General features: G+C 51.5%; 1 protein-coding gene across 1 annotated transcript in view; it reads right to left on the bottom strand.

The window, feature by feature from the left end:
* Positions 1 to 10,730, bottom strand: part of KLF13 (KLF transcription factor 13) — a 51,539-nt gene that overhangs the window by 35,249 nt on the left and 5,560 nt on the right. The gene's annotated exons all lie outside the window — the stretch shown is intronic.

The raw sequence follows: 10,730 nt of genomic DNA, 5'->3' as shown, positions 1-10,730 counted from the left end.
TCAGATCGGGCATTAGGATTTCAACACATGGACTTTGGGAGACACAAACATTCAGATTACAGCAGGGAGCATGCCCCAGGCCAAAGTCATCCTAGAGAACTGGCCATTTGTGCCACAAGTATTCACCGAGCAGGCATGAGCCTCACCCTCTGCTCAGTGCATCCTGTCTCACTGGGAGGAGAGACACCAAACAAACTATCACACAAAAATGCACCCAGAGGAAAAGTGAGGGCAGAGTGGGTGGGGGCAAGACATTTCTCCCAGGGAGAGACATGAAAGCAGGATGACCAGGTGGGGGATCCCAGAGGGGTGAGCCGCAGCCCTCCAGGAAGACTGAGAAGGCAGATACCTTGTACCTTCCCAAGCCGATTCAGGAACCTGGACCAAGAGATGCCAATTCCATGGAGTCATGGTGGCCCACAGTCAGAACATCCATATCCCACCGAGCGTGCCCACAATCCAGGCTAGCAGGCTCTCGACAACAATGGGCAATTTAAGTAGAAACTTTCCCGGGCCATTTCCTGTGGTTGGAAATCATCCCCTAATACATGAAACCCAGTTTGCGTTACTATGGCCCAGGGTGCTGCTGGCACAGGTGGGCACACGGCCCTGCCAAGACCCAGGAGCACCCAGGCCACCCGCTGGCTAAAGCACCTTCCCACTCTGGTTCCCAAAGAAGGCTGGACATCCCTCGGGTCCTTGACTTCTCCATGTAGGTGAGCATCCTGAAGGAGGTCTCCCCTCATTGCCCAGGGCAACGACTGGGACAGTGCAAGTGCAGAGGCCGGTTCTGCAGGAGGCTCTTCTGGAGGACGCACCTGTCCAGCCTGTCTGCACAGACAGCTCTGGCCTTTCCACCCCCAGCCTCTTTACTATGAAGGACATCCAAATGCAGCCACCACAGGTCTGGCCGCTGTTTCTCTCAGGGTAGTGTTGGGAGGAGAGCTGTAGCAGCCACATCTGAACTCGTGGGTCCTGTGCAAACCTGCAGGGTGCACCCAGCTCACGGGCCTCTCCAAACCCAAGTCATTTGAAACAGAAAAGGGAGAAGACATGCTCAAGACCCCATGAGCAGGGCATGGCAACAGCACAGGTCCTCAGGGTCCTCCATCTGAGCAAAGGAGCTGGTCCACGGGAGGACTCAGAGATCTCACACCCCTAGAACAGCCCCTGCCCCAACCCAGACATTCACAAATATCCTCTGGAACAGTCAGATGCCAGGAGAGAGAAAGGAAGGCTATGCCAGCACCCAGGTGTTAACTCAGAACAGATGCCCTCAGCTCTTATATTCATTCAAAATGGTCACCTCAGACCACACAGGAAGCATCCTGATGCCAAACACACTTATAGAAAGACGAAAAACAGGCAGAAAAGGGGACAAAATCATGGTTGGATGACTGAAAAGCCAGCCCCAAGAACACTTTCATACTTCCATTTGGGAAACAATTCTCATATCTGCAAACATAGAATTGTTGCCCCCCAAGAAAGAGAAAAGAAAGGAAAAAAAATATCCGCAGATGGCCCAAAGCTCAAGAAAGCAATTACTCCTATAAACAAGAAGTGGAATGTGTGCTGAAACCAGAGAAGCCCAGGAAAGTTATAAAAATAGCAAACGTAGGTCCTCAGTGGGATTCCCTGGCTGTGTCTGTCTAAGATGCTCTGACAGCAGAGACAAGCACTCTCCACTTGAAGGAGCCACTACGAGTGGTCTGGGGAAGCGAGTCTCACGGCAAACAGGATTCTGTTGTTCTTAGACTGAAGAGGCTGCCAGTTATGAAACCCGTCATGGCCCGGGCCTCCCTGAGGGGTGCGCACCCTCCCCCAGAGACTGCATGCTTCTGGAAGTCTTGCCCAGAGCACACCTGGACTCAGAAAGTCCTTCCATTTGGGTGGAGTCACCTGGCAGGACTGGCACAGCCACCTGTCACTATGAGATTGTCCAAGGGTACTGACATCCAGAGGAGGGAGAGGGTAAGGCCCAACCCTGTGCCCATCTCAGGCAGGCAGGCACCTCCAGAACTGCTCTGATGACCAGTGACCGTGTCTTTCACCTCAAACTTCTAGTTCAGCTGCTTCTGCTCTTTAGCCTAGCCAGGTACAACCGGCTGGTACCTGGGAGGGCTCGGTTACCTGGTAACAAATGAGGCTCACCTGAGATGGGGCTGCCACTCCCTAATGTGAGCACAGCGGCCCAGGCAGAAAGTCTCCATAGCAACAAGATGCTCATGGCACCTCGCCGTCTGCTCTGCCTTTCTGCTGGCGGCTCCTAGTTCATCCTCCCACAGCCCAAGAGGAGCATTTTACAGACTCAGGAGCTGAGGCTGAGACACAGCTGGGGCCACACTGCTTGTGAAGCTCAACACACACGTGGTGACACAGGGCAGCTCTGGGAGGGCCCTGGGGCATGAGCTGGCACTTGCTTCAAAAAAGTAGTTCTAAATTGTCTATTTCTTTTCAAAAGAGAAGGCAGCAAATACATCTGTTCATTCAGAGCAGTGGGTGAAATTCTGCTCCTACAGGTTAAACACACACACACCACACACACGAACACACATGCTCATGTGCCACACACACGCATACAACACATGCACATACACACTACATATAATACACACACACCCCTCCTACTGGGTGCTTCACACACACTCTCCTTCTGTCCTCAGAGGTCAGCACACCCTGACCTGCTTTACAGACGAGAACCTGGAGCCAGGCTCAACCTGTTCTCACTCCAAAGCCAGCATCCCCATCAACATTCCACTTGGTCTCTCTGTTTAAATGACAGTGCATAATCAGACAAAAAGGCCTTTCTCTGACAAAAACAAAACATTGAGAGGCTCCTTTCTGAAGAAGGTTACTAAAACACAACACAGATGGAGTTAAACTTCCATGTAGCCAGGACGAGAGACGCAGCAATGACGTGCGGCTCAAAGTCCAAATTGTTAGGTCTGATGAAGGGCACAGAGGTGCTGGGTATTGGACGAAACTCTCCAATGTGTTAGTGCTTTGGACTTCAATACTTTTCAATATCATTTCAATACTTTTAATTGGAGTTTTCTCTCAAACACCATAAAAAGTAAATTCTTCACAAAAAAGTCAAATTCTGCATCCATCCTTGAAAGGGGTTCCTTACGAAGGGAGAAAGGATGACAAGAAGGCTGCTTGGTGCCCAGGTAAGGAGGGTGCCCAGTGCTTGATGGGAAAACCTGGGAGGTTCAGCATGTGACCAAGTAACACCAGGGACTCGCTCCAAAATAAATGCAGCAGATCTGGGCATTTCCTTCAGGCTTGGGTTGGTGGGTCCAGCCCCCACAGCACTCACAACAGCCCCTGCTGCAGGGAGACGCTTTCCAAACAGGTACACCTGTGGGGCTGGCAGTGAGGCCAGAGGAAGGAGGGCCCACGAGGTAGGCCTTCCCAACCTGCACACCTTCAGCCTGTGTCGAGGGAAGGGACCCACATGGCCCTGCATGCCCACAACAAAGACAGGACCCTGGATAAAGGCCTAGCTATAACTCCACAGAGGCTTCGAGGACACACCACCTGTCCAGAGACCAGGGTCAGCCCTACTGATGATAGCATGAATGAAGTCAGCTTTCTTGTATACTCACCTGGTTCTTCCTACCTGGTGGCAGGTGACTCTGTTCAAGGTAATTTGCAGGTAGATGAAGCAGGGACGCCCAGGGATGCCCAGGTAACGGGCAAAGCCCCCCAGGTCCCCACCTGGCCCGGACTTCTCTCAGGGTGCTCCCACTGAGACGGTGGACAGGAAGACACCCAATGGGCACATGCAGCCCAAGCTACCTACATGAGCAGTTATGGTTTAACACCACAGTGTCACCTTGTACCGAGGTATAAAACTAGTTCACACTTTGGCCTTCCCAGAGAATGTGACCTCAAGGGTGGGGAGAGCACTGCTTGAGCTCAGAAAGACTTACTGGTCTATCAGACGACTTCCAGAAACTCAAGTTATGGGGATCTGAACACCCTGAGATTTGAGAGGCATCTCCCCCAAATTTCCCATGCAACTTATCAACCTCAATGCCACTACAGTCCTGGCGTGGTGTTTAAGAGCTCCCGGTGCATGGGCCCTTGCAGTGCACCCCGCCTGCAGCTGGCCTGCAGCTGTGGGCAGTAGGGGCTTTTTGTGCTGCTCTCACCCTGCTTTGCACAGTTTAAAAGAAAAAGTCAATGAATCACCAGAAGAAATGTTCCTCCTATAAAGGGAATATAAATGTTTATTAAGAAATTAGAGGGGCCGACTCCGTGGCCGAGTGGTTCAGTTCGTGCGCTCCGCTGTGGCGGCCCAGGGTTTGGATCCTGGGCGTGGACATGGCACCGCTCGTCAGGCTACGTGGAGGCGGCGTCCCACATCCCACAACTAGAAGGACCTGCAACTAAGATATACAACCGTGTACAGGGGGGATTTGGGGAGATAAAGCAGAAAAAAAAAAAGAAAAGATTGGCATCAGTTGTTAGCCCAGGTGCCAATCTTTAAAAAAAAAAAAAGAAGAAGAAGAAATTAGAGGGCCAGCCTTGATGGTCTAGTGTTTGGAGTTTGGCGCCCTCCCCTTGGGTAGACCAGGCTTGGTTCCCAAGCATGGACCTACTCCACTTGTCTGTCAGTGGCCATGCTGTGGTGGTGGCTCACATACAAAAAGAAGATTTGCAGCAGATGTTAGCTTAGGGTGAATCTTCCTCAGCAAAAAAAAGTAAAGAAAAGAAATTATAGGAACCAGGTCAGGGATTTTGCTGTCTTAGTCACTCCTGCTAACTAAAGGGAAAAAATCAAAATAGAAGCCCATCCTAAAAACTTGAGACAATGAGAACTTCTCTTGCCACAAGCACTTTGAGCCCTAGATCAGCCGGTTGCCAAGGCGATACAGTGTTTACCTCTCCTTCTGCTCTGTAGGAGGATGCTGACTGACCAGGAACAGCCACCAGGCTGCCTCCTCCAACACCCCAGGAGAAAGGCTGCCAGAGCATCCCCAGAGGGTGGGAGGAGGAAGCTGCAGCCTCCCCACCGGGTCTCCTAGTCTGAGCCAGGGCTACAGCACAAAGGAGAGGTGTCTTCACCTGCCCTCCTCAGGCCCCTGGGGCCCTGCTCTCTGGCACATCCACCCTCTGCTAGTCCTGAGGGCTGTAAACTCCTGAAGCCAGGTTAGAAAACATGCTTGGATCCCAGGGTTCAGTTCAAAGAGGAGGAAGAAAGGAAGAAGAGGAGAGGAGAAGAGAGGGGAGGAGGGAGAGGAAGAGGGAATGGGGAGGACAGAGAGGAGGAGGGGTCAGGGAGGAGGGACTGGAGGAGGGGATAAGGAGGAAGAGGAGGAGGAGGGGAGGGAAGGGGAAGGGAGGGGAGAGAGTGAGGGAGGAGGGGGAGGGGAGGGAGAGGGGGAGGGGTAAGAGAAGGAAGAAGGGAGGGAGAAGGTAGAGGAGGAGAAGGAGGAGAAGAGGGAGGGGGAGAGGGGGAGGAGAAGTGAGGGCACACCAGGCTGAACCCTCAGCTGGAGGGTTCACCCAGCCATGGCCAGACCCCCACACCAGGCTGCTGGCCCCAGTCCAGGACAGAATGGCCTGAGAAGGAGTGCCCCCAGTGGGGACCAGGAACTCACACACTCCAGCTCAGCTCCAGGCTCCCAGCTCTAACCTGAAGGCCAGCCCTGCCTGAGCAGCCACAGCTGGGCACACACTGCTCCTTCCTTCATTAGCCTCAATGTGATACAGCCCCACCAGGGGTCGTACAGAAACAAACATCCCTGCCAAAGCCTGCGCCACCTGGGCAGATGCCTGGTGACTGGCTTCCTTCCAAAGGAACAATCATCCTGAGCTTTGGCAGGGGGCTGACCACGTGCACATGCACACACATATACGGGCACACACATCAATATCTGCCTTCCGAGGCCATGAACAGTACTGAATGTGCGAAAGGAAGGGCTGAATATGGGAAAGAGTTTTAAATGCTCGGCTCATAATTCAGGGAGATGAGAAAGATCAGGGAAAGGTTGAAGTTTTTCAAAGCCTAAAGTGAGTGAACTTAAGAATGATGCAACTTGTCCCAAGCAAAATGCTAACACGTAATACCCAGCCCACTATTAGGGAAGGGCAGCTTCAAATCAGAACCTATAAGAAGCCAAGGCTGAATTTCCTGCAAGACCGTAAGGCCTGATACTAACTCAGGAGAATCACATATATGCTCACCAACACAGCAGCACAACACCTATGACAGCAGACACTTGTCAGTTGGACCCTGCCACCAAGAGGGCATGGTATAAAATGCTAAAACTACATTTCATCATCATAAAATACAGCACCCTGCAAAGCCCTTCAGACCCTCCCAGAGAATCCCCTAGTGCTTATAGCCAAGTGACAAAATAATTTTAGAAAACAGGATTTGCCATGCAAGCAGACACAAAAGGACACTCTGGAAAAGATGGAAGCTGTAGCATGCAGGGCTGCAGGGAGCCAGGGTCCCTATGGGTCCTCGCACAGGGGCCTCGTCCTCCCACCATGCCATGTGTGCTGGAGACAAAATGGCAACTGATGAACAAGCATAGGGCAATCCAGAGTGTGAGGCCGCCAAGAAAGTGGGCAAGGCCTCAGTGACGGATGGAGGGGACCTGTGGATGGCATCTACGTGGCCTGGGTCCCTAGCCACCCCACCACCAGTCACTTAGCACACGCTGTGGGAAAGGACCTTGAGTGGAGACAGGGTAGCCACCAATGACCAATGGGCAAAGCAGATGTGACTGGTAGGGGCAATGAGGACAACGGGCAGTAAGTCAGGGAAGCAGATGAGCCAGAGTGTCAACTCAGACAATGGAGAGCCAGCCTGTTCATCACTCATTATGCAGCTTAGATCAGTATCAGCGGCAACTTTGTAATTCATTCCCATTGATCATCCCTCCTTCAACGAAAATATGTTGAGGTTTTTTACTGGTAAGATGCCTAGGGTACCCCAGTGATACCAAATCCTAGCTCCCAGACCCTCTCCCTGATCCCAGACATGGTTTTGAGCAACTCGCCCGGCCAAGCAAATCATCACTCAGTGCCAAGGCCAAGCCTGGGCCCTGGTCTCCGCTCCTCCCCTCTGAAAGGGCTGAGTTTTGAGGTGCACGCATGCCTTTTCTGTTTCCTCTCTTTCCCAACACTTCCTGGCAAAAACTTCTATTCTTGATCTGCCATTAACTTTAGCTTCTACCTCTAGGTCCAAACCAAATTCTTTATCCTTCTTTTTTAAGTAAGCGTTTATACAACAGGAGAGAGGTAAAGACAAGCAAAAAGGCTCAGAGAAGGAATTTACAAGTGGTGGAAATTCCTGGCTATATCACAGGTCCTGCACATACTGGAGGAGAATGACCTCAGGTCTACTTAACCTGAGGGCATGAGAGAGGCCCCATCCCAGGCCCTAGACCACCTGCCAGGCTGGCCAGCCATCACCTTACTGACCCGCTCCATGTCTGTGCGGTGGGCCTGGGTGGGGGGCAGGAAGCCCCCTGAGCTCCTCTGAGCACTCTTGGCCCTCTCCCATGCCCAAGCTTCCTTCCAGCTGACCCGTGTTTGCAGCAGACAGGCACACACCAGAACTCCACCTTTAGAAGCTCCTTCTGAGATGGTAGCCCAGTGGAGGCACTCAGCCATGTGCTCTCTGGGGAGTGGTTTTTAATTTGGGCCCCATTTCTTGCAAAGCTCTCCCATGATACACCCTGGGCTCTTGCTCCAAGGAGACAAGCCTGTGCCCAGTGCTCAGGGATCACGGGTCACTGACCCATGCAGGGCAGGCCACGCCCCTGTGGCAGCAGCACAGGGACATTTGATCTGAGGCATCAAGCCTCAGCGCTTTTCCAAACAGGTCACCTTGGGACAGACTGGCCAACGGCCACGGAGCGCAGCCAAGTTCCTGGTTAGCGTGTGTTTTTGTGTGATGAACTTCAAAAAAGGAGAACAATAAACAGATCCCCCCTCCACACACACCCCAAAACAAAAACCCATGGAAGCATGCCCTCTGTTCTGTTTGTACAGAATGATGTCAGTTAAAACGATGGACCTGTCAGAGCTGCCCCCCACCAGGCACACAATGCCCAACAGCAAATGGTGATACAGCCCAGCCCTGGGTCCGGAGGGAACAGGAGCAGGGTGGAAAGCACACCACAGCCAGGGCACTGCAAGGGCAGGGGGCTGGCGGGGCACATGATCGGCTCTTTACCATGGCCTAGTTTCAGTGAGGGAACTCCATGCCTCCCCTGAGAAGCCTGGCTTGCACACAGCTGATCCACAGCTGCTGGGGCAGGGCGGGGCGGTGGGGGGGCATGAGGGTGGACCCTAAGACCTAAAACTGAACAAATGAACCAGAAATCACAGGTTCCACATAAACATGTTTCAGGCTTAGATGCTCAGTTCAGCCACAACAACAAACAGGATATCACGTTTATGTGCGTGAGCCTGTGCGCATGCACAGCCAAACGGCAGAGCTTTTGGTTGGGTGAGAATTTCTCTGTCTTACATTAAGTGACGAGTGTCAAATTACTGCCAACAGAGTAAAAAGTTAGCATTTGCATCTCCATTATATTGACCCAGAGCGATAGCTGAGGCCTTCTGAGCTCAGCGCTCCCACCCAGGACTTGGCGGCCCTCCCCACCACCCCATCCCAGTCCCACCCCAGCAGCTGCTTCTGAACTGCCAAGCTGGAGAGAACACTGAATTTCAGTCCCATCTTGATGAGAAGTTGACTTCTCAAGAAAGTAATCCCTCTTAGGGATGTGAAAGGGAAGAAAAACAGGCTCAGGTGTGTGAACTTAGATCAATATTTGTTTTTTTTCTGGAAAGCATGCAGAGACCCACCAGGACTTAAGAATGCCGCCAGCTGCAGGTCCCACCCAAGCCTGGGAGACAGGTCACCTGTGGCCATAGAGCCAGGGTGCAGGTGGGCTAGCCAAGGTCACGCCCACAACCACCTTCTGAGCTGGCTATAAATACCACCCAGAAACATTTTCATTCCATGTAAAATTAGGGGTCTTGTTTATTTGGGGAAGGGAACACCTAAAACTCAGCTGAGTTGCCCTTTGACTTTAAAAAGACTGCCAACAGCAGAACCCAGAAAATCTGGCACTGTCAGTCAGTGCGGTTGGAAGATGAAGCAGATACTACCAGGTGGACTGGACACAAGGCGGTTGAATATCTAAAGAACAGATACTGCCCCCATGGACATCTGGCCATGTGAAGGACAAGGAGCACCCTGGCCCTCCAAAAAGCCACAGTCTCACAGTGTTACCTCACAGGGTCACCTCACAGGTTACTTATTAATTATCAAGGGGAGAATGTCCCTCTATAGTGGAGAAATCTGGCAGACACCACCCTAACCACGTGCCCCAGCAACAAGACAACCTGACACCACGTGTCCCCAGTGTGGTGCATGAAAGTGTCAGCATCACCCGTGCCATATTTCTGACCAGAAACAGTTGAAGCTGGACCTAATCATGAGGAAACAACCCAGACTGTGGGATGTTCTATAAGACAACCGGCCTAGATCCCTAAAATGCCCATGCAACAAAAGGCCAAAAGATGGGGGACTCTTCCAGATTAAAGGAAACAAAAGAGACAGGACAATCAAATGCAATGTGTGATCAACTGGATCCTGGATCTTATACAGGACACTTTAGGGATCATCAGGGAAACTAAAAACGGACTGTGTATTAGATAATATGTAATACTGAAATGGAGAAGAGAGGAAAGGAAGGGAGAAAATATAGTATTTAGAGAGAGAAGGAAGGAAGGAGGAAAAGACAAAAAAGTGACAATATTAACTGACTAATCTAGGAGAAGAGCATACGAGTGTTCACTGTGTTATTCCCTTAACATTTGAGATGTAATAAAGATTTGTGGGGGAAGCAGTGTGCTGGGGACACCCAGGCTTCGAATACCATGAGGCCCTGCTGCCCTCCCCGGTCATCACCTGGAATGCAGGTCCACACACGAGTGTACCCAAACTCAGAAGCGTGGCTGCCCGAGCACACACCCAGCTCCCCCTCATCTGCTGTATGGCCTTGGGCATATTTCTTAACCCCTCTGAGCCTTAGTGCCCTTACTTGAAAACTAGTAATAATAATAGTGCCTATTTCATGGGGTCCTTGTGAAGACTGAATAGCTTCCTATAAACTAATGCAAACAGAACAATGCCTGGCCCCTAGCAGCAGTGCAGAAGGATTAGATACAACTGTGAGAGCTGAGTGCATCATTCCAGGAGTTTTTATTTTAAAACCTACTATAACTGCCTTCTGAAAGCACAAACCAGAAACCCTTTGACGGTGCCCTGATTCCTCAAGATCACTGTTACCAATGTCAATTGTTAGAGCGTGCAGGCCTCAGAGACCACTGGGAGGACAATATTCCCCTCCACAAATGTCCCCATGTTTGTCTTGGAGCTGTTTGGCTCTGCAGGGTGTCTTGAGTTATATATCTAAATACACATGCACATACATTGGGTACAGGTCACTAGCTTGTTTCTTTGTTTCCTCCCTTTTAGCCGGCCACCAAGGTACCTCATCGTTCCCTTTAGATTTGCTATGTCTGGCAATCCGACAACCACCTGGATCCGTGTAAAATCAGAGCAAGCAGGCCCAAGAGTGTGAGTGGACTGCGCAGCACCTGCTCTGAAGGGGCAGGGCCCCGCCTCTGAAAGCTCCAGAGAGTTGAGCACCACACACAGGGCTGCTGCTTAGTGAAGTGTGGTCCTATCA

The sequence above is a fragment of the Equus asinus genome, chromosome 2 (genome assembly GCF_041296235.1).
Source record: "Equus asinus isolate D_3611 breed Donkey chromosome 2, EquAss-T2T_v2, whole genome shotgun sequence".
Taxonomy (NCBI): domain Eukaryota; kingdom Metazoa; phylum Chordata; class Mammalia; order Perissodactyla; family Equidae; genus Equus; species Equus asinus.
Note: the sequence above shows the minus strand (reverse complement) of the source record. Positions and strands in the feature narration are given on the sequence as shown.